General features: G+C 40.2%; 1 protein-coding gene and 1 long non-coding RNA gene across 7 annotated transcripts in view; one reads left to right on the top strand and one right to left on the bottom strand.

Moving 5' to 3' along the window:
- GARRE1 (granule associated Rac and RHOG effector 1) overlaps window positions 1-3,012 on the bottom strand; it is a 61,328-nt gene extending 58,316 nt beyond the window's left edge. For 3 of the 6 annotated variants that reach the window (XM_054840663.1, XM_054840670.1, XM_054840671.1), the window contains exon 1: window positions 2,953-3,007. The gene's annotated coding sequence lies outside the window, so the exon portion shown is untranslated. Of the gene's footprint in view, window positions 1-2,115; window positions 2,203-2,952 lie in introns of those variants that run through there. The other 3 variants (XM_054840667.1, XM_054840666.1, XM_054840668.1) reach the window with 3 other exon arrangements.
- On the top strand, window positions 2,391-14,217 carry LOC129212285 (uncharacterized). The gene is made up of 3 exons (XR_008579129.1): window positions 2,391-2,777; window positions 3,445-3,596; window positions 14,109-14,217. It is a non-coding gene; the product is annotated as an uncharacterized LOC129212285 (long non-coding RNA).
- The last annotated feature ends 9,389 nt before the right edge of the window (window positions 14,218-23,606 follow it).

Raw genomic sequence — 23,606 nt, 5'->3', positions numbered from 1 at the left:
TGTTCTGGCTAACATCCAATTCCAGTAATAATATTCTATCTACCTACAGTAACCACAAGATATTCTTCATTTTCAGCCCCCAGTGGTTTTGCAGTGCAGCAGCAAGCTCTTAAAAAATTGCCACACTTCACTGCAAGTTCCGCATTTCACTGTGCATTTATCTGTCTGCATAGATCAGGCATTTCTCTAGAAGTAGAAACACCCTGAGATTATTGGGAATAAAGGACCTCTCTTCATATGGCACAATTAGTCATATCAGCAGTGATACCTATTTTGAGCAGCACCCGTTAATCACTATCATTAGCAGGATTTCTGGTGTACCAGCATTCATTGTACCAAGAACAAGTCTTTTCCTATTACAGTTCTACTATATAAACAAAAGCAGCAGCACAATTTCTGTTGACACAATCCTGTTTTGAGTAATGAGAGGCAAGTGGCAGCACTTAAAACTAGACAATTCAGAGTATAAAGGGAAGCTTACTTATACCTTATAGGACAGCAGAAATACAGTTGTTTTGCTGCAAAGAAAAACTGGCCGCCATTTGTATGCTGGGGAAGAAGAGGTGTTGAAAAGTAATAAATAGTAGGAAGAAGTGGGGTGGGGGGGGGGGGGGGAGAAAACAGCTCTCAGGTTGGAGACAGCAGGAAAAAAACCACAGAAAAACAATATTCACATGATCAAATACAAGTTGTTACATATGAAGTAGAAGAAACCTCCACTTCTCTTTTAAACATCTGTAGCAGATATTTTCTTATTACTTTGTATGAAGGATTATTTACTTTTTAATCAAATTTCAGAGTCTTGGAAGAGACTTTGACTAGAAAAAAATTCCCTGTATGCATTATTTCTAGTTTCCTAACTGAGTAACTCTCGATTCAGAATGAAAAACACCAACAGAAGGATTTATGCCTTATGCTAACCTAGGAAGCAGTACCACAAAGCACATAGCCACTGCTTCCCATGCGTCGCTTCCAGCCCAATTCTTCACACCCTGAAGGTTCTGCAAAGCACCAGAAATGTGTATGTTGACCTGAAACACACCTTCTTCACAACCATATATAAAATACTTAGAAAGTCCTTCTTTCTAGGATGGAACAGAAAATAAAGGAAGAAAATAAAACCTTGTGGAAGTCTTAAACTTAGAAAAATAGCAATTCTTTACCAAAGAGGGGTCCACCATATTTTCTGTAGAAACGTTGCCTAGTAGAAGGCTCCAGCCAAGTGCAAAATCATGTTGCTATCCATGACACACAAATAGCACCTGTGCACACATCAAGATCAGCCAACACTCCTGGTCCCATGAGCTGCATACCAAAACCTTCATGTGGCTGGGAGCTACACGACACATACCGCATACCTCAGAGAGGTGAGGGAAGCAGAGTGTACCGCAGGAGCTTCAGCCACCCGTTGCACACAGAAAATAAGTTTCTCAAGAGCACCACTGCCTCTTTGCAAGATGGCACTGGGCTGAGAAAACAGAAACATCAAGCAACAGCAGCCTTAAAATCCATAGCAACCTTTTCCCCAATCTCTATATCTGAGGTTATCCAACAACCACACTGGCAGTTACATGATGCAGTGCCATTTTGGGAACCAAGCCTCAACCTTTTGCTGGCTGTGTGTGCCTCCAGAGCCACAGGCTGACCGACTCTGAAAGCCAAGCAGTTTATTGCTGCTACACACAACTGACGTATGCCACTCTTGTTCAAGACACCCGGACATCTGCTCCTCTATAAAACCAACAGTGATAATAATAATGGCAGATTTATACCTGGTCTTTATACAAGATCTTTTGGCTTCTTTCAAATTTCTAATCCAACATCCACCTGGCAAATAGATATACCAGCACCATTTCCTCTCCATTCAAACAATAAAACCCCTCAAGCAGGGAGAATCAAAGCTATATCAGTAAAGTTTTAAGCTACAGCCCAAAATGAGAGCTATTCTCTTCTGCTTGCAGTTACCATATGAATACAACATACTAAACATAAGGCCAGATAACAACAAACAGCACTTTCAGTCAGCACCAGGTGAAAAATCCATACAAGCACAGCCCACTGCAGCGGCCGCCGAGACCGAGACACTCCCGCCCGCAGGCCGCGAAGAAAACCCACCGTGGGCACCGTGACGAGGTGTGCTTTCAGGAGGCCGACGTTACAACCCTCCCGAGGGGCACGTCCCACCGGCACCGCCCGGGAGACCCGCACGGCCAGCAGAGCCGCCTCACCGCCGGGAGCTGGCGGCACCCGGCCGGGCCAGAGCAGTGCCGCGCCACCCTGAGGCGAGGCCCCCGCGGCGGGGTCTTGCTGCCGGGCCGGGGCAGGCTGGCGCCCCGGGCGGCCGCGGGTCACTATTTAGCAGGAAGGTGCGCAGGAATTCCCGCAGGCGCAGTCCCAGTCCCCACCGCGCTCCCCAGGCTGCCCGCACACGGGTCACGGCGGGAAGGGCGGGGGGGGGGGGGGGGGCCGCAGCCTCACCACCGCCCCGGCTGCGCGCCCGCACCGTGCCGAGGCTGCCCCCGTCACCACAGGGCTGATCCGGCCCGGCCCCACCGAAGGAGCGCGGCGACAACCTCCGGGCCGCGCCCCGGGGCACTGCCGCCGCCCTCCCCCCGGCCAGGGCTCCTCCAGGCGCTGCCGGCGGCTCCTCCCAGCCCCAGCCGGCGCCCCCCGCCGTGGCCCAGGAAGGCTCCCCCGAGCGGCCGCAGGGCGCTGGCTGCCCTCCTCCGCGCCTCGTCCCCCTCGGCGCCCGCGGAGAGAAGGAGGGAGGAACGACGGTAACACCGTCCATGCCAGCCCGGTGCCTCGCACCACCAGGGCCCCGCCGCCCGAGCTGCGGGGCTGCTGCCGGCCTCCTGCCGCCCGCGGGCAGCAGCCGGGGACAGCCCTCGCCGCGGGGCCGGGAAAAGGCCGGTCGGCGGGAGCAGGAGCTCGGCAGCGGCGCTCACTCACCTGCCCGCGACAGCCCCCGCCGCGCGGCCAGCCCCGCTCTGTGTACTCCGGAAACGGCGGCTCCTCCGCCGGGCGCCGGGGAGGGGCCGGCCAGGGGGCGGGCGGAGCCGCGAGTGACAGCGGGAAGGGGAAGGCGGGAGAGGGCGGGCGGCCGCCGGCGGAGGGGTGAGGGAAGGGCAGGCGGCGGGCAGGAGGCGATGGGGAGGAGAAGGAGGAGGGGCGGGCAACGGCGGCACCGGGGGTCCTCTGGGGCGGGTGCCGCCGGGGACACGGGGGGTGAGGTGAGGCGCAGAGTGAGGCGGTGGCGGCGGGGTTGTCCCCGTGAGGGGTGACAGGGACCGCCCGGGACGGGCCCCGGCTGCGAGGGGTGCAGGGGAACGAGGTGAGGGACCGCCAGGCAGAAGAAAAGGGGAGAAGGGGAAAAAATAATCAGTGAATATTTAATATGTGCTTAAAATAATGAGGTTTCTCATTCTGTTATTCTGTGGTCAGGTGCAGTGTCCTTCCTTTCTCAGTAGAGCAATTTGTGATGGAGATCGCCAGTGGCACCTGCAAAGTACTGTATTCCTGTTCCATTCAAAATCACTAGCTGGCGAAACTGGAGAATTCAACACTGCTGTTAAATGGATTTATTTGGGAATTAGGTAAAATGCACAAAAATTACCTCAAATTGGTCCCTTGAACATAATAGTCATGGTGCTCCCAGCTTTAGGAATTGTTCAGAAACAGGCCTAGTCTATGATGGCTTTGCTGTGTGAGTTTAAACTGGTTTGTTATTATTTCTCAGGCTTAATGCAGATTTTATACAGAAAAGTTTGTTGTGCAGTACGATGTATTTTCAAATCCTATTTCCATGGAAATAGTCTTCTGTTAATCCTGTCTTTCCTAGTAGAAAGTGATTATTTTTTATTTCCAAGGCTTTTTTAGAATCTTACATTTTAAATGGAACAAGCATTTAATAATGTACAGAAATGTCCGGTAGAAGTTAGAAAATAAGGTAACGTGTAATAGTAGGAGAGTAGTTTAAAATTATTGGAATATATGTAAGCAAAAATTTTCTCTACAGGGCTAAGCATCCAATCATCTGGCTGTAATTCTCTGCCCCCAAAAAATACCCAAACCCACACACTTGGATATGATACTAATAAAGTGAAAATAACAGTAATTTCCACCAGTTTCAGTGCTGCTAATCAGAAAACTCTGTGGGAAGAAGTGAAATTGTCAATTTATTGGACACCTTCTAGCCACAAGCTAGAAATAGTCCTCAAGTAGTGTCTGTGGGGAGCTGCCTAGGAGCAATCTGCGGCTTTGTTTCCTTCTTCATAACAGATGGTTGCTGGCAGACTGGGCTTCTCATCAGTGCGTTCCCTCTGAACTTTTCTGATTCTTGCATGTCTACTAAGCATGTCTCTTCCTAGTAAATTTAGTCCTCAAATTAAGAAATACCTGGGAAATACTTGGAAAGCATACAAGGGAACAGAAGGCTGTCATATTGTTGGCTCCTTCAAGGCAGAGGGGTGTTGGAGTATTCTTTGTACTGGAAGAGTACAATAAAGTGCTGGAGAAGGTACCTTTTTTTTTTTTTTCCTGCTTCTAACTAAATGGCAGATGAAACATTGGTTTTAAAAAAAAGATAAAAAAGACTCTGATGGGTTTTCAACAAGTTTTTGATTGGAAGGAAGTATAGGTATGAAGTGGAAAAACTGAGTGTAAAGGAAGTCAGAAAGAGCTGAAGAGGAAGGGAAAGAGAAAAGAAAATACTGGGATGGATTTTCCTTCCTCCCAGGCCAGATGCTGAGGCTACACCTTAAAAGTAATCCAAAAAACCCCATAAAATACCTCCTGGTTTTTGTGTTGTTTGTGGGGGTTTTTTAGAGAATGGAGATTAACACACACAAACACACCGGTATTTTTAGGGGTACTTATATTTCCTGTCCTCGGGAAGCAGGGTAGCCAGTCTGGAGCTTTTTAGCTGCAAGCAGCTCTCCAGGAGCTCAGGTGTTACTCTTGTGCTGAGGTTGTGTCATGTAGTGACCACAGAGCAGTGCTGGGGACTGTTGTAGGAAGAAGCAAACCATCAGGAGTCACTAAGGCAAACATTACCACTCATGCTTGACTCCTGTTACATGTCCAGTCCAGGCCTGTCCAAAAAGAAATCTAGAATCCCTGGTGAGCTATTGATGTTTCCCACCTGCAAACTGTTCTGCTCTCCAGAAACCCTCCTGCTCTCCAAGCCACGTATCTTGCAGTTCTTGGTCACATGAAGAGCGTGATATGGTGCTTACAGGATCACAACAATCTCCTACCCTGACGGATAGCTGGCAAATTATATTTCACTAGCTGATGGCCATCCACCAGAACTTTTCCTAATAGTGCTATATGTTTTACCGACATAAAATTTTACCACTAGATCCCAAAACTACGTAAGCCAGGCTGATTAAAGCATACTGTATTCACAGGCAGAAATTTGTTCTACAGACCTAGTCTTACAGTTCAATACAATGCACGAACATGTTCTTTCACACTATCAGGAGGTGTCTAAATCTGCTCCATATTTTGTTATCCTAGTGATTTAATTATACTCAGTGGATCTGTGCAGAATTTGGTTCTGTCAACACTAACAATGGAGTTATTACACACAATAAGCGTATTTTTTATTTTGGCTTGCTGGATTTATTTACATAATATTATCATTTTTTTACAGTGCTGTATAACAACTTTTAACACATAACTGTCTCTAAAGAGCAGACGTTTAATTTTAAATTTATTACAGATGAAGTTTATAGATTAAGAGCATAAAGGCACAGAAGACTGGGAAGAATCCTAGCCTTAAAGCTAGTACGTCTTAACCAGATGGTAGGAATTTAAGACAGACTGAGAAATAAATAGGAAGTTCACACTTCTTAATATGAACAGAGTATGAAAACATTCAATTCAGCAGAAGGGCATAATAACCAATGCAGAATAAAGAGGGAACTCTTAAGGACTAGAAAATGTGTAGTGTAGATATTTATTGTGACATTGTGCACTAAAGTTATTTTCCAGAATGCTTACAATGCTATATTTATACTGAATATTCTTTTTTTTTTTGTGAATTCTAAATATTTTGAAAGATGCTAGCGTGATTAACTATTTAGTAAAGTCATATGTAAATCCGCACAGAATAGACGTATTCAGTTATATTTATGATTTTCCTATCGATGTTACGTATATGTGAAAAGTGCTTTCCGAGACCTCTATTGAAGGGAAAGGAAGGAAACCAGTGCACTGTTTAAAGAAAAAGCATAACAATGTTGTTTAGAGAGAGAGGAAACCAGCTTTGAAATGTATTATGAGTGCAACTTGATGTCACGGGCTGTAGGAGGAAGAAATCATTAGCTCGGAAAAAAAGCAGCAGTGGTACAATAGCCATGTGCAAATGTTAATAAGGATATGCGTGTCAGCAAGGTGTGGGATAAGATTAGGAGGATGAATGTTAGTAATGAAATCCCTCAAGAGTGAGTTGTCTCGTTAAAGGAAAAGGCTAATTTACATGAGATTCTTGTTTCTGTTAATCAGATAGAGACATGTTTAGGAAAAGGAAATGTGGTGAAAACCAGGGTGATTTTGGGAAAAAGACTTGATCACTAATGTCCTGTTGTATCCGCCATGATTTTCCCTTTGTGGTTACTAATTACTGTGAATGCTGTAGTGATAGTATACTGAAGTACAGGAAGAACAGCAGTAGTGTTGCATTAATATTTGGACTGTATATTTGCAGTTGGAGGGTGAGAAGTAATGAAAATGCAGGTTTAGATCTAGATATGTTATACAGTTTGTACAGTATGTCACAGTCCTCGTGGCTCGTAGCCTAACTCGCTCTTGCTGTCTGAATGTTTGACAATGCAGGCATACACGTAGGCAAATAAGACTTCTAAAAATACATTTCACAAATCATCCATTCCAGCTGTCAGGGTGAGAACAGTCCTTTTGTCCTGCAGCCCTGGACAACTAAAACCCTATTTCAGGCAAGTGAAATTTAGTTATTTGCTGCCTGATGGGAAAGCTGCTGACCTATGCTTTATACCCCTCAGTACATTGACTGACCATTGTGTCCAACCTGAGGCTTAAAATGAGAACTGGCCTCTTGCCCAGCTTCTTTGTAAACACTACCAAATGGCAAAAGAAGTGCATGGTTAGAGCCCCCAGCCTGCTGTTCGGAAAAATTCTTGCCTGTTACCTCCACAGGGCAAGTCCCACTTTGGAAAGAGTGAACATGACTGACTATATATGGCCACATAAAAATTGGGACAGTCACCTTTTCTTGTCAGACAAATCAAAGATCCAGGTCACCTTAAAAAACCTAGGCTGCAAGTCAATGATACTGGCTATAGGGAAAATATAAATATATAAAAATCTCTTAATCCTACATGGATCAGTCCAGTTTTGATCGAAGTGAATGGAGGCCACTGACTTCAGTTGATGTTGGATGTGTCCCATGACCTTCTAGTTTATATATTTAGACTCCCCATACTAATCTTCTCTTCTACAGGTCTGATGTCATCACCATTATTATAAGCAGAACTTGTCACTTGATTGACAGCAAATAACCTTTCCAAAAAGTAGCCAACGAGTAAGAATGTTTTGTAAGAGTGACATATGATCATGACTGCCTGCAGTCCATTTTTGTTTACAGGCAGTGGAAGAATTTCAGATATTTTTAAGGTCAGTGTCCCTAGTCCAGAGAAGAAGGAGAAAATGTGTTTGTTTTTAAATTGCTGTTCTGCTTAAAAAACTGTCTTCCATTTGTTCTGAAATGGAGGACTATACTCTGAAATAAATCCTTTGTCTGTTGCAACCAGCTAGATGGGCACAGGAATGGAGTATTCCCAACTACATGCACAAAATGGTCATTGGCATTTCATATTTTTGCTTCAGGAAGTCAACTTCTTAAACATATGTATATTTTTATTCTTAATGTCTGGTGATTCAGATGTCTGGGATCTCATTTTCCTTGTTTTCTTGAAAACTTTCACAAAAAGGAATCAGCTTGCAAAACCACAAAAATTTACTTCTCAGCCAGCTGTGGTAAAAGAGTTTGCATGACCATCTCAATACTGGAGAAGTTTTTATATTTAAAAATTTATTCCAATGAGTAGCAAATGATTATGAATTCATTATTAGTTTGCCATTAGCAGTTGGCTTAGAACCGTTCAAAGTATGCAGCAAATATGGAAGTGTTGAGAGAATATTTGTGAGACGCAAAGAACTGTTGTTGACATTTTGTAATACTAGATCTTAGAAGATTGTTATAAAACAAATATGCTGTAAATGTGTGAATGAGAACTAGACTGATTTTTTTTTTTTTACTTAGAAATGAATATGGCTTCTTAAGTATATTCTGTTGTAAGGTTGTGACTAAAAGTAAAATGTAATTCTATATAATTGACCCAACTTATTAATAGGGTATTTAGGGCTTCTAATATAATACAGTCCAAACACTATTTAGAATTAATTCTAGAACACTTATAAACAGGTATAGAAAGATAGTACCCCTTCTAATGAATGTTTGAAATTATGTTTTGTTTGTTTGACCTTGTACAACTGATGGCAATAAGGTGTGACGTTTCAGATAACGGAATTTTACTTTTGTAGTAAGTGTCTTATATTGGACACATAATTCATATTTTAATAGTCTAAAGTAAACATGTTACCATATGCATGATGAATTTTAGATGATTTATTTTCATTTATGTTTATATAAATACACAAAATGTTTATAAATATATATCGAGATTTAAAGTGGTCTAGAAAGAAGCCTAAATGGTATTTTTAAAGAATTTCCATGTGGTAGTTCCTGCAACACAGGATTGTTGCAAGAGGACTGAACGGAGGACCGAATGCTATTGCATTGCCTTAGTTTTTGTTAGGGCACTGTAGCAAAGGCAACTTAATTTCAACTGCCTTAGTGGTACTGTTACTACCTTTTGCCTATACAGATTATTTTTATTGTGGCAAACTGCCAAACAAGGAGTAATTTTGTAATGAAGAACATGAGATTATGAAAGTAGGTTGAACAGAAGGATAACAGAGAAACATGTAAACCAATATCTCATGGTTGAAACTTTGCTAAATTACTTCATAACATACAGAAAAGTGTAGTAGATAAAGCTGTGATCTAATGCAGGCATGACATCTGAATGAACTAGTCTTTTCTCTAGAGTTTTCTCATTACAGAAAATTACGGAAACACTCAAAGGCCCCGACTGGGATTGGGATTTAAGTAATCCACTTACAGCAAGGCATTTCTCAGGAACAACAAAATATGAGACCGACAAAGCTTCCTTCATAAATGACTCTTGCTAAACCCCTCAAATCAGAGCCTCTTTTGGGTGTCCTTTCCAAACCAGTCCAGGTCTCCTGGTGACATCATGAAATGTGAGATGCCTATGAGCTAGTCTTTGGCCACGATGGAGCTTTGGCCACCTGTCTGTCCTATGCTTGAGAAGACATTTGGGATGTTGACAGAGAAGAGTGCAACTTATCTACTAAAACTTGGCAGCCCAGTCTCATCTGCTTTCCAAGGGACCAATGCAGCTAGCAATGCTTGATTGGCTGAGTACCATTTTCCTCTGCCTCCAACAGGAAAGCCAATGTAGCTGACCTCAGTGGCCAGGTTCAGGTTCTTGATTTGTTTAGTCAGCTTCTGGTGCTTTCATATTTCCTCTATAACTGCTGCCCAGAGTGTATTTGGTTTGCTTGCATTGTAGTCCACCACCTGGGCCTGGTTCTCCTTGAAAAATATGACATCAGGTTTGAGGAGCTCACTCTGCTCATCACTAAGCTAAAGCTGATGATACAGTGCCCAGTGATTTTTTCTTTGTTTGCTTGTTTTTTAAACTTCCTCATCCAAAATAGTACACAACTGGCTGTGTTACTAGATGCAAATATCCTGTATGGCTGGACACATGCCAAGGATGCAGGAACAGGTCTCACAGTCTTTATGGTTCTCTCTACTGTTGTCTTTTTCCCAGCCCAGAAATTCCTTAGTGGGGTATTCATTTGCTTGAAGTTTAAGGGCTACCAGAAGTTATTTGTCTGGCATCCCAGAATAATTTTAGATCTTTCACCGTCTTCCAAATACACCAGGGCATCTAAGGCGGATAGATGTCCTTTATGTCTGAGTGGGCTAGTTAAAGGTACTGTCTACATCCCCTGTCTCAATTTCTACACTCTCCTTGTTTTAAGAGGCACATGCAAACCTCTCTACTGTGGTTTGGCTCCAAAGATCCCAATTCATCTGTCATTAATATAAAGTGTGTGTAGCTTTGTTGAAATTGATAGTTATGGTTCCCAGCTCTTTTGCATGACATCTAATCAATTGCAGTATTGTAAAAGGAGGTATAAAAAGCTACCAAGTCTGTATCAGACTATCAGATCACAGTTCTCGCTGGTGTGAGAGGCAGGAAACAAAACATCAGTTCCACAAGAACTGCACGTAGGCAGTATGCAACTCTTGTGTAAGTTGTCGTATCTGTCAGCACGAGGGACTGTGAGACAACAGCCCTGTGGTAGCAACTGACAACTGAGGTTTGAGGGGAAGAAAGATTTTCAGCTTTATGTGTGCCCTGCTAAATAATTCAAAGCAGCAGATAAGCAATACCTACAGCTGCATTTCTTTTATTAATTTCACACTGATGAATCGAGATACTATAACCCAAATATATACTCTTCAGATACTTTTAGGCACACAACATCAAGGCAACAGTTACTAAAAGATAAGGGAGTAGTAAAACAATATGTAGGCCGTAGAAATTCTATACATCAGTTGTTTTCTGTTGCTGAATTTTGCATATGTTAGTTTTCTTTTGGAATTCCAAGATTTAGAGTGAGGAAATTATATGATATAGATCTTTCAAAGTTAAGCTTTGATACTGGTATTGAGTGTCAACACACTGTATATACATCTCAAGGATCTTTGTAATTCCAAGAGTTGGAAGATGAGAAGGCAATAAATAATAGGATACAGAGTATGCTCTTTTTCCTTTTTAATGGGAGAATACTTCAGACATGGTGATGTAGTTGACAGATGTTCAGTTTAGCATAAAAGAAAAAAGACAAGAAAAGAGATTGAAATGCATAGCCATATAGGAAATTAAAAAAACCTGATTAGTAAGGGAACTAATTAGTAAGGGAACCTATTCTGAATTTATCACAGTAAAGTAGCTTATGTTTAGCTCCCTCTAAGTAAGCTAAATACATGCTGCCTCAATATGAAATAAAGATAATATAGAATGATAAGTCCATCATTTTTGATATTTCACTAATACTAGCTGTAATCAGTTTTTATCCAGCTCAAAGACAATCTCAAAACGTGCCAAGAAATGCATATGAACATGCACAGGTACACACACATATTTGTCTTATCTTTAATTGTTACCACAGGTACTGTGAGAAATAAATGAATTACCTGTTTTTCACAAAGATCGATATGATAAAAATACATAGAGTTGATTTGTCATATTTATCTTTGGTTTTCCATACTGAAGGCTACAAATAGAAGAAGATAGTAAATAAACTGCAGTAGCATTGGGGCTTATAAATAGCATTCTGAGTTGGGGACACAATGCAGATCTAAGTATTTTCTCTTCTGTACAATTTTGGAGACAATTCTGTCCTGTCATAGAGACTGTATACCAGATAATAATCATAAAAGTAGTGAAAAACTTACATTATTGTGCTCTTAAAGTGCTCTTAAATTAAAATGTACAACATGCACATCTGTCCCCCAATCTATTCAATACTGCTTCTAGAGAACAAATAATCTGTAGAGTTGTTGAGGTAACATGACTTGCTATTTCCTGGAATAATTGCCCACAAACATGTAAGCCTGACTGACCCCTGTGCCAACTAACAAACTCTTGACTATGTACACAGGGTGACCCCAATGATGCTTTCATAAAAGCAGGATTTGCGGATTAGACACATTTGTCTGTGACAGGAGTTGTGGGTTTTTCCTCATATGGATTAAATAACATATTGACAGTCTGCGGAGTTGCTAATTTTGCCCTCTGATTGCAAGTTCCATGCAACTTCATGTTTTGCTTTGTCTCACAATTCTAGGAATGGTAGTTTCCTGAGAAAATCAAGCTCAATACTTTGGGACACTCTCTCTCATGGTTTTTGTGCACGTAGAATTGGCAAACCAGCACAGTACATAATAAGAATGAAGTTCAATCTGTAGTGGTTTCATACCCTATGTTTTTAAGAGTGTGTAATCATTTTTCTGAAAATATATAAACAGAAATCTTTGTAAAGTTCATTTTTTCCAGCTGTACAATGGTATACGTGTAATTTGGGGATTTTCAGCCATAACTATAGTAGCAGTAACAAAAGATATTTAAAGCCTGTTAGCCTTAGTCATGTTTTTACTTAATGATTTTAAAAATCGTGGTGCTTGATCTTGCAGTGAGATCCATTTACGCAGAGATCTCATTGAAGGCCCAGGACCTGTAGTTAATATGATTCCATTCTGTGTCTAAATGCATTCCCATTTTACATAAAATAAATGTGGGCATTTGTTTCAAGGTCAGCAATTTATGAATTAAGAATAATATTTGCAAATATCCTCCAAATCCAATTCAATAGGAATTTTAAAACCTCAAAAATGCAAAGATCTGCAGAGCTTTCCCCCTGCAAAATTGTATGGTAGCATGAAGGATGACGTAAAAAGTTTTATCTGTAATTTAAGAGCCTGCAATTATTTGCATTGTAGTCATTTGCGCACTCTGTGTGACCATACTCTTTTAAATTCAAGGAGTCTGATAATACACACAAGCAAAAAAAAAAAAAATACAGGCAGCTATTTCAAACAGAATCTGTAGAAAGAACGACATTAACATGTAGATCTTTTTGAAAAGATTCAGTCTACAGAACTGGGATTTTAAAGAGAGATACTGGTAAAAGCACTGGGCTCATCTGATATGCACAGGGAAAAATGTCAACTTGAAGGGTAGGCATCTTCTAAAACTAAATCTACTTTACCAGAGAACTTCCTTGAACTGAAACGAGCTGCAAGATGGGCTGATTTCTTAGAATATTAATAGTAAATTTTGATGAGATTCTCATTATGCTTTCACTGATGAAAATTCATTAAATTGCAATGATAATAAATCTTGAGAGATTAAGTTTCTAAATGAATATCAAAGGATTATTTCTGGGGTTTTTTAAGACCCTGAGATTTGTTTGGCATGTAGCTGAACAATCAGTTATCTTTGCTGACAGCCTGGTTTACGTGACTACACTATGTGCTGCTGTACACCAAATGGCATTGTCCAATTGGGTTTTATTTTTAGGCTGCTTTGTAGCAGATGCAGACTGGCACATCACTGCTTACTCCAGTGATGTGTGTTACATTCCCAGCAGGAGCCCCACTGAGAGGGGAGGAAGGAAACTCGTTGCAGAAATGATAGCGGTGCAAAGCACAAGTCTCAAAACTCTGCTTTAGTGGGTCAGCTGCCAATAATTACTACATGTGAATGGTACTTTAAAGCTGTCTTTGCTTCCCATTAGGGACTCAACTTACAATCGAGACATCATACATTGGGAATTTGCTAGAACTTTGAATTAATATGCACATTACCAAAACAGTGTAAGTTAAAGTCACCTCCTATTTGATACTGCAAATTCCTGATCCTCAGACGTGTGTGCTGTTCACTGCAGCAATGATGAACATTTAAAGAAGCAAGCATATTTTAAAGAATATATTGCGAGAGCTTGGTTCTGCTGCTTTTAAGATGAGTGGCAATCTTTATGTGAAACTTAATGGGAGTAGGTCAGACCCTATGACCATAAAAATGCATTTTTCTAGAAACCGAAGTAACTTAAATGTCTGTATTAAACCATTTCCATTGTGAAAAGTACTTTTAACCTGGAAATACGTAGCATTTTCTCTAACCAGTATGTTTTAAGACATTTCCTCTCTATTATATAGTATATGTGCAAAATAAGTACAATATGTAATATTTATATATTATAATTACATGTAATTACAGTAATTAATATTTAATTAATGCTAACATAATGTATAATAAATATAACAATTACCAAGAAAAGTAATAGTTATAGGAACTGACATAATTCCACTAACATCAAAATAAATTTCTCATTGTTTTCAGCAGAACCATGTTTTACCTGATTGACTCACCTTATAAAAACAAGAGACAACGATGGCTGGATCTCAGACCTGCACACCAGGCTTGCGCAATTATTTCCTCCGTGAACTTGGCAAGTGCTTTTACTGTGAATATAGTCAAGAAGTATACATAATTTAACAACTTCACAATCCTCCTACATGAAAAAATTCTGCATGCTTTCTTTTTAGATGAGTATTTTTCCTGCTGGTTTGTCTTATTAGTGAGATGCCACTAATGCAGTTACAAAAGAGTAAGCTTCCTGACCATGCATTGTTAGCAGAATTATTAATTGTGCTTCCTGAATTCCTATTCATTTTCATATTGAAGTCAGCAATATTAACTTTTAATATGAAATGGGCAAGGCTGACAACTAGTAAGTAAATAGATCTTTATTGAAATTGTAAACTGAATGTAATTTAAAAAACAGAGGAGGCACCATTGCTGTTATTCCAGTCACCTTTCAGAGTAAAAATCGTACTTCAGCCTCTCTGCTTGTAAAGGGAAAGAAACACTGAATTGCAAGAGACTGGGTAAAGTTTATACGTAACATCTAAAAATACTTCAGAAGGAATTTACCTCTCAGTATTGATTATACAAAAAAGGCAGAAAAAGTTTTCTGCATACAGCTGGCTTCCCAGAATACATGAAAAGAATACGTGTGCTCAGAGCTGCTTTGTGTAGCCACTGAAACCTGGGTGATTGCAGGCCATCATCATGCAGTCTTTCCAATCAAGCAGAAATTTCGGCTGCTTTTGAAAAGGGCAGTCGCACCATGCCCTCAGCCTCAGACTTCGCTGCTGCTTGCGCTGTACGTGTGGTAATGTTCTTGATGCTACGTGCTAAGCCAGATGATGAGGCTTGAATAATAATCTTCTGCTGTGTATTATCTTTTTACCAGAGGTCTTTTGGAAAAGAGAAAGATTTTTGCATGGACACTAAACTGGAGCCCAAGTGAGCAGTCTGATGCTCCATAGTGTCATCTGCAGCTTGAAAACAACTATTGCATGGGGCCTGATTTTATTGCCATTGAAGTCATTGGTGTGTCAACATTTTCAGTTGTGTTCCTATATTGTTTATGGCACAATTGCCAATTGACCATGAAATTTTAGCCTCAAGTCATACATATATATCTGAAGTGATTTTATACTATTCAAGTAAGTGTTCTTGACCACCATTAAAAGCTGATTTCTGTAGCAATGGACATTACTGAAAATTCATAGATCTTTGCTCATTTTTCAAAAGAACACCCTTACTTTCTGTAGTATTTGATATAACAGTAAATTATAAATTAATTTCCTGCCTTGTTAAAATCCATGGTGTATAGAGGAATTGTACCCAAGATGAATGTACTCCTGTGCTAGCAAACCAGATTTAAATCTGGTAGCCAGTAATTGTTTCCTATAACAAAAAATAGCAGCCATTGTTAGAACCAAGACATTTTAGAGACACTGTGACTTGGCAGCTTTAGCAAAACAACAGTTAACTGAAGAGGAGACTTTTTTTCTGTGCTAATAAAAGTGATATAGTGTCACAATTTGTAAATTCAGGAAACATATCTTCTAAAAATAACTCTTAAAACAACTATACACCTCTCTCAAGTGTAGGATTCTACTGCTGGGTTTGGCTTCCATCATCGTATAAACAGTAGTACCTGTGTTCCTCTCAAAAGACATACATAGTTTAACTACACATGCATCTTAGCAGAGGCAAGAGACCCAAATGTGACAAAAAGAAAATTGCTCTCATCTTACAGAATTTGATTAAAGCTTTAGGCATAGAGCTTTTAAATGACAAATGCTCAATGAAATAATATTTTGTCTTTATACTCCAGAGCATCATTAATTTGAGGTTTCAGGACTTTAAGAAATGTTAATTAACTAGTTACCATTCATGTAAAGTGTTAGCATTACAGTCATTTTGTGGGCTGATAACTGAAGCATGGAAATAGTAGGTTCTTGGGAAATTATGAGATCGGGGTTCTCTTCCATGTGTATTCCCTATCAAGTGTTTACAGAGATATTAACTGCTTATGCAGTAGTGATCTCATGGATCTTCCATCAAGTTAGCCCAAAAAGAGCAGGAACATATTTGGGAGAGACTGTGAACAACTTCTGTCGTACCCAAAGCAGGATGTTAATGCAGCCTGAAGCTTTGTGTTGGACACTCGGGAGCCCAAATATGATAAGAAGCTAGGCAGTGTTCTTCAGGATTCGAAGTTAAGGAAAGAACAGAGACACTGTTGACTGTTCTGCAGGAAGGTAAAGGTTTGCATCACTTAAATATAATTTCAGAAAGTTGCCTGCAATAACTACAGTAAATAATGTGCAAATTAGGAGCTGCTGTTAGGTCTATCGAAATGCATGTCTGCACAGGCTTGCTGAAATCTATTTGTGATTTCAGTATAATAAAAGAATATGACCACTGCAGAATATGACTCACAATAGAAATTCCGTACAGTGTGGGTATAGGAATTGTTCAGCTAATACACATTTAGCCTAATGTTTTGTTTCCAACAGAAGCCATTAGCAGATGATTTGGAGGAAGGTTTGAAGGCCCATACGTAATGAATAGCTGTACATATTAGATCTCAACCTGATCTTAAATCTGGTTTGAGTGTTAAAAACCTGAAGCATGGCATTTTCATATACTTCCACGATTTTTTACTCAAAGAAATCACTATGTTTGAGTATTATTGGTAACTATTTAACTACTGAATCTCTTTTTCGAATCTTGTGAAATGGTTGGTCTCAGTGATTTCCTTTAACAATGTTTTGCAATATAATCACATCCTCATTTTATTATTGTTATTATTGCATTTCTCAACAAATTTCTTCTTGCTTTCCTGTTAGAGGACAGCAATAACTGAAGCTCAAAATCTACCTTTTCTAGAATATTAATATTTTGGGGGGGGCGGGGTTAATGCTTCATTTTAAGGGTAAAAAACAAACATCTTCCCATTTGCCTTTTCCCTGGCCCAGGTCATTCTTCTCACCCTTCTTTTAATTTCATCTAGCTCTGCAGTATCCTTTATTGAGATCTTTGCAGCCTATACCATTACTCTTTCTTCCAGATGAAGATATCGATACTGATTTCTCTAACATTCTCCAACTTATTCATTATCATTTTTCTTATGCATCCCAACATTTTGTTTACTTGTTTTGACCACAGCTAAACATGACCTCAGTCTGTTTTCTAAACTGATACATTTTTTTAAAATGCTGTGAATCACATAAATCGCTTCTCTTCTTTCCTTCCATAGCACAATACTTAACAAAATTGGGTTTTGCTTGCCATCGGTCAGCCCATGTGATATTGTCTAATTAGGTCTTTTGAAGTCCTCTCTAACCATAGTATAAATAACCTGTCATCTACAGATTTTGCTGCTCCTTTCTCAGATCTTTGCTTTTTTTCCAGATGAGTAATAAATATATTAATTCACAGAGAACTAATATTTTGCTGAGTAAAATTGCTAATATAAAAAGCTCTAGTTTTAACAATTTTGTGTCTCTGAGAAAGTTAGTGCATTTCCCACCTCTGGTTTAAACTTTATTGCCATTAACCAATTTAGAATGGCATTTAATTAAAATATGGTGGCTTAATACTCATTTATACTCTGGATCCTTTTTTCATAGCAGAAAAGCTATTTGTAACAATAAGATTCTTATGGAAAATATCTCTATTATGGACCATGCCTGTGACATAATTGGAAATTTTTTCCCACCATAGTACAATTTATGTTCTTAGAATGCCTGTATTATGGGAGGTTTGGCCCACATAATTATTTCTTAAAAGGAAAAAGATGCCTTATGGTTTTTTTAAAAAAAAAAGTAATTTCAGACTTTTGAAACTTGAGTTTTACATGTATAAAAAAAATTAATTTGGTGCTTTGGACAAATCTCTAGTATATTAAGGGTGACATCTTTCAAACATGTTGATTATTAACAGAACCCCCAGTGAAACTACTGAATTTTCCATTACCTTCAATGGGTAAAGAGATGGGATACCACTGATGGCACCACTGCCCCTGTGTATAATCATCAAAACAAGTGATGCTCATAAATTTTTTTTTCTGAACAATTATTTTTGTGTGATATTATGAGAGGAGTTAAAACGAGGTAGTAACCATTTTGCAATTCCCTGGTAAGGACAGAGGGAAGTCCATAGGACTGCATACAGAATCCGAATACTCAGTGCAGTATTGCCATCTGTTGGTCACTGCTTAGCAAAGCTGCAGAAGAACTGTTACAAAGCCTTGGACGATGAACTGCCACACGAATTGCTGTAGATTATTCCTATTTTCTGCTTCCAAGAGGCTGCGTTTCCCTGGCAGGGCATTTGCCCTGTACTGCTGCATTGCTGGGGAACTGGCTGGACAGGACAGGGGGCCTCTGGCTCCCAGCTCTGGACCACATTGTTCAGACCCTCTTTCACATCTGAAGCTACTACCCAGGGCAAAGTATGCAAAGACCAGGCAGGTCTGTAGCAGGAATATTTAAGAATACCCCCCACCCCTCTGAGGTGGAAAGAGAAGGGAGTGGAATCTGCAAAATTGTTCTATGTGAGTTTTAAAACCTGTAAAACCCATGACAGATAAAAAGCATGTTAAAAACACAGTTCTGCTTTCTAGCCAAGAAGTGTTTGTGTTTCACAAATCTAATCAAGAGCAGTACTTTTTAGCACAAAAGATATAGTTCAAGACCTGGAATCAGGAGTGTGGAGTTCCAGTTCCAGCAACTCACTAGGAAACCCTCAGAGAACCATGTAGGGCTTCACTTTTTCAGCACTGCCAAGCTAAGATGCTCTGCAGCAAGTTACAGGAGTACCAAACATCTGTATGGTGGATTCAAGATCTCATACTTCTGCACAAGATCCATCAATATCCATGTTTCCTAAACATGTGCATTCCAAAATTTTGTTTTATCTAATGAACCAAAAGTCCTCATGAGGACGATATGAACCATACAATTACTACAACGAAACAATTACTACATATAGAAATTAATTCCAATAGATAAGTGATAAAACATAGAAAGAATTAGCAGTGGGACCCTTAAAAGTAATCACAACCTGTGATTGCTGTCCTGACCATCAAAAAAGACTTAAAAAGTATTCTGAAAAGACAAGCCCAGGAACAAAAATGACAGGGCAGAAAAAGTGTGGATATAATGGAGACATTGATTTTACTATATATTGACATTTTCCACACACATACTACCTCATGGCCCAAAGGAAGTGGGTAACTGCTGTTCTCTGTTCTGTATAAGACCCACATTACTTCTCCCCTTGCAAGTTTCCTCCACTGTTGCAGATGTCAGGTACCCTTTTTTTCACTCACGTTGTTTAACTGATTTACCTAGCAAAGTTCAGAGCAATTTCTTCCTATCTGTCCTTAGCATGAAGTTTTCTCTTTCTGCCAGATCTGAAGAAGAGTTTGTATCTGTCAGTCTGAGTAAAAACATTACCTCTCCTTGCAAGCCATCCCTTTCTTAAAAAATTAGGGCAATTAAATTTATTAGAAGTACTTAAAAATGTAGGTGTAGACAATCAGCTCAAATATTTCAGAATTACTACATTGACACAGTCAGTCCTGACCTCAGATTGCTTTTTTCCTGAAGCCTGCTCCAATCTCATGTAAAAAAGTATGAGTTTCTTTCCTGATCTGAATGAGCCCTATTCCATCCAATTCACTGTAGTGAGTGTCCGATCAGGTTTCTCCCACTGCTAAACCCAAAAGTTGATGGCTGTGAAGCACTCTGCAAATCTGGTTCCTTTTTTCTATTTGAAACCTGGGGCTGGATTGAAAATCTGATCCCATTTCTTATTATCAGTCCTGAGAGGAATCCATTCTACTACTTTCTCTGTGGCCATTCAAGTATTGTGTTTCATTAGTGGAAAACAAAAGCAGGATTCAAGACTGTAGGTTTGTTTGCTTTCATATAATAAAATAAGTTAGTACAATGGATTTAAATGGAAGTGGAACTATATATGAACATTTTTTATCATGCCAGAAAATTTCAATTAGGGGAAATTAGCCACTTGGTTCTTTCTGATAAATTAATCATAGAGATTATCTATTAAACGTGCCACTTAACCTTTCTGGAATAAGTGCCTGAGGCAGTAGTATTTAGGCTCTACATATTCATTTGGAAATATTAATTTCTATGCAGCTGTCTTCCAAAATGGAATTTTCACTTGTCTTTTTTATAAGTAGGTCATTGTGCAGCTGTTGTTAATAGAGGCTGGCATTTGTAAAATGGTAAATCCACCATTGTACCCTATAGGTCACAAAATTGATCTCCATCAATTACAGAATATCCTTTACTAAAATGCCATTTCTCAGCCCCAAAGGGTACCATCCCTTGCTATGATAGCCTTTGGCCTTTTTGGAATGGGAATGTGTTTCAGCCGGTTATTTCACAAGAGCTGAAGCACCACTATGTTCACACTATCTGTCTTCCATTAGTTTAAGGTTTTGCCTTCACTCTACATTATCACTTCCATCTACATTAGAGCTGCCTTAAAATTAATCTTGAAGGAAATTGGTATGACAGCTATCAGCTGTCAAAGAAACAGCTGTCTCAGCTGCTGAACCTCCCAGGTCCAAATCCTCCTTCTACCCTCAACAATGAAATCAATTCGTCTTTGCAATGGAGACAAGCCCTTACTGTCCATGCAGCAGTCAGCTGTTGCACAGCTTATGGAGAGACAAGTAACTCCTGGAACTGCTACAAACCTTATCCTGTGGTCTTTAAAGATTAGAATCAGGACCTTGGCCTGGATATCTTTCTCATATCATAAAATTTGCATACTCTGCTGCAGGAATAGTTTGAACTCTAGAACTCTCTGAGGTGTGTATACCCTATATCCTAGGGAAAGAAGAGAGGAAGTAAGAAAGAAGGAGGTCTAAGAAAAGAAAATATGAATGGCAGACAATTTATAAACTTTAAGGTTAATGAAATGAGAGAGAACATCTCAAAATCTTAGAATAAAGTATTAAAAAAGAAAGTAAATGGAATTTACGTTATGTGAGCTGCAAGTGTATTAGTTATGGCTAACAAAATTAGTGTTTTAGAAAGCAGAACTGGTAGCAAGGTGATGATGTTACAGTCACAGTTTGTCCATACCATGAACTAGAATTGATTACATTATTGATTACATTATTGATTACCTGACCCTATACATTCTTGCATAGATACCGTAAGTATGAGAATGCTTGTAGATCTGGCATCCTGCTGACTTTGGGTTTGGGTCAGATAAACTTGAAGATCTTCAAGGTTTAAGATCTCAAGGATTTGGAGACAATTAAAGTAGTGCAAGGACCATGATAAAAAAAAGACAAGGAAGGGGAAACAAAATTGAAGAGAGCTGTGTTGAAACTTGGACTGAGGTACAGTTGGGCAGTTGTGCTGCGTAAGGACATGGGATTCAAATTTCACAGGAAAAGGAAAAGAACAATTACAAGATTCACAATTGCTACATGATCAGAGTAGTAGGAAGCTACAGACCTATACTGTGGTTAGGTAGTCTGGAAAGGAAGTGGAAAAGTGAGATGGCCAGAAAAGAGAACTATAGTAATGAATGAGGGTTTAAGAAAGGAATTGTCAAAAGACATTTTAGCAGGTCAAGTAACAAGAGGCAGTGAAATCCTGAATGTGAAGAGAGTAACACCTCAGATACCGCCCAAGTTTTGCAGTGAAAGGCAGGACAGGGGAATTGTCAATTTTGAACTAATAAAAGCAGAAAAGTAGAAGCAAAATTGAGACATCATCACCATTTAAGTAAACAACAGGATAGCTGGGAGGACCTGGAAGAGAAGTGAATGTAAATTTGTAGACATGGAGGACCTTCACGTTGAGGTTAATCAGTAGAAAGAGGTGAAGGTGCCCTGAGAGCAATGACTACTGCTGATAGTAGGAGAGAAACTCAGGAAAAATGTATGTAAGGGATCCCTGGATTTGGTAGGGATGTGGTGAGACCACTTTAATGAAATCCCATTTGCCCTGATTTGAGAAAAAAAAAGTCAGGAGCATTTAATGGCTATTAAATGCTATCAGTAAGGCTAACATTTTAAAAAGGATATTTGTCTCTCCCTGTTAGACTAAGAGGAGATATTTATTAGGCCAAAGAACTTTACCTTCTGGGCTACAGCGTGACTATGAACAGGAGTCTAGGATTATTGAGGGTTTTATTCTGAAGACCTTGAAAAGGAATGGAAGTGTGTAAAGTTTGCATGGCAGCATGCATGATGACCTAAGTGGCTTCTTAAAAGACTTACTGGGCACTTGTGTGCTTCTTTGTGGAATCAACTCCATAGTCCAATTGTTACTTGTTGTTTCATTTTCCTTCCTTGAAGGTATGCAGGGAACCACACACACCGATGGATGGTCAGGTGGATTCAGGTAGCATGAGAGAAGAGCTTTGCCTTGGAGAAATTGCCCAAGCCTGTGATTGGCAGGGATGAGAGTAGCCCCCAAAAATGAAAAAAAAAGAAAACTTATCAAGTGATGAAGATTTATTTTGCTGAAGAAAAAGGCTTTGGCCTATTGAACAGTTATTTTAAGTCTGAAAAAGCAAACTTTAGAAACAAGCAAGTGTGAGGTAAGGAAGGACCTTTTTTAGACAGTCTAATATCGCTACACTAGAGGTACACATTTGCTAAGATAATTAAGGATCAATTAAGAATGCTTTTTGTTTTGCAGCAAGGAAAAGATGCTGATTCTGCTGCTTAAGACTTGGGCTGTGATTTTAGTAATCTGAGTCGATTTCATGCTCTGTGACTCTGATTTAGGCCCAGATCCATAAAGGGGCTTAGGTGCTCAAAATATGACTTCACTGAGATTTATTCACCTAAGCCGCAGAGTGCAATCTCTGGAATTTGACATAGTCCCTTACACGCCCGTGTTTAAACAACATTCTGCTTTTTGCCCAGAACAGCCTTTCTTCCCCCTGAAGAACAGCGCAGCTGCTCACCTGCCTGCCCTGGCCTGCCTTCAGAGCAAGTGTGCCACCGCCCGGGAGCGGGCCTGGCAGTGCGGGCGCACAGCCTCCCCGTCGCAGCTCCGGCCTGTAAGCTCCTTACGTAATGGCCAGGGGGAAGCAAAGGTTTTCAGAGTGCAAACCAGAGCAGCCGACATGTCATGCAGGGGCCATCTGAAGTAGCAGGGAGATGCTGCTGGCAAAAAGGGTGGGCACCCCTTTGGGTGTTTAGATGTCTAGTGCAGGTTTCAGGGTGGCGTTGATGCCTGGCTGGGGTTCAGAGCCGCATCCCCGCCCTGAGGCCTGGTGCTGGGACCACAGAGTGAGCGGTGCTTCCCTCGCCACACTCCGTCCACCCTTTGCACCCCTCAGCTGGGCTGCACCACGCAGGACCAGGCCGTGGGGCTGACTCAGGATAAAAATAACCCCAAGAAGCTGCTTTATTTTTAACCTGGTCAACTCCCTACGCACCTACACGAGCAGTGGCCTTGACACAACTGCGGC

Source organism: Grus americana, chromosome 13, assembly GCF_028858705.1.
Source record: "Grus americana isolate bGruAme1 chromosome 13, bGruAme1.mat, whole genome shotgun sequence".
In the NCBI taxonomy this organism is placed as follows: Eukaryota; Metazoa; Chordata; class Aves; order Gruiformes; family Gruidae; genus Grus; species Grus americana.
The sequence above is the reverse complement of the archived record's forward strand: the minus strand, read 5'-3'. Positions and strand labels throughout refer to the sequence as shown.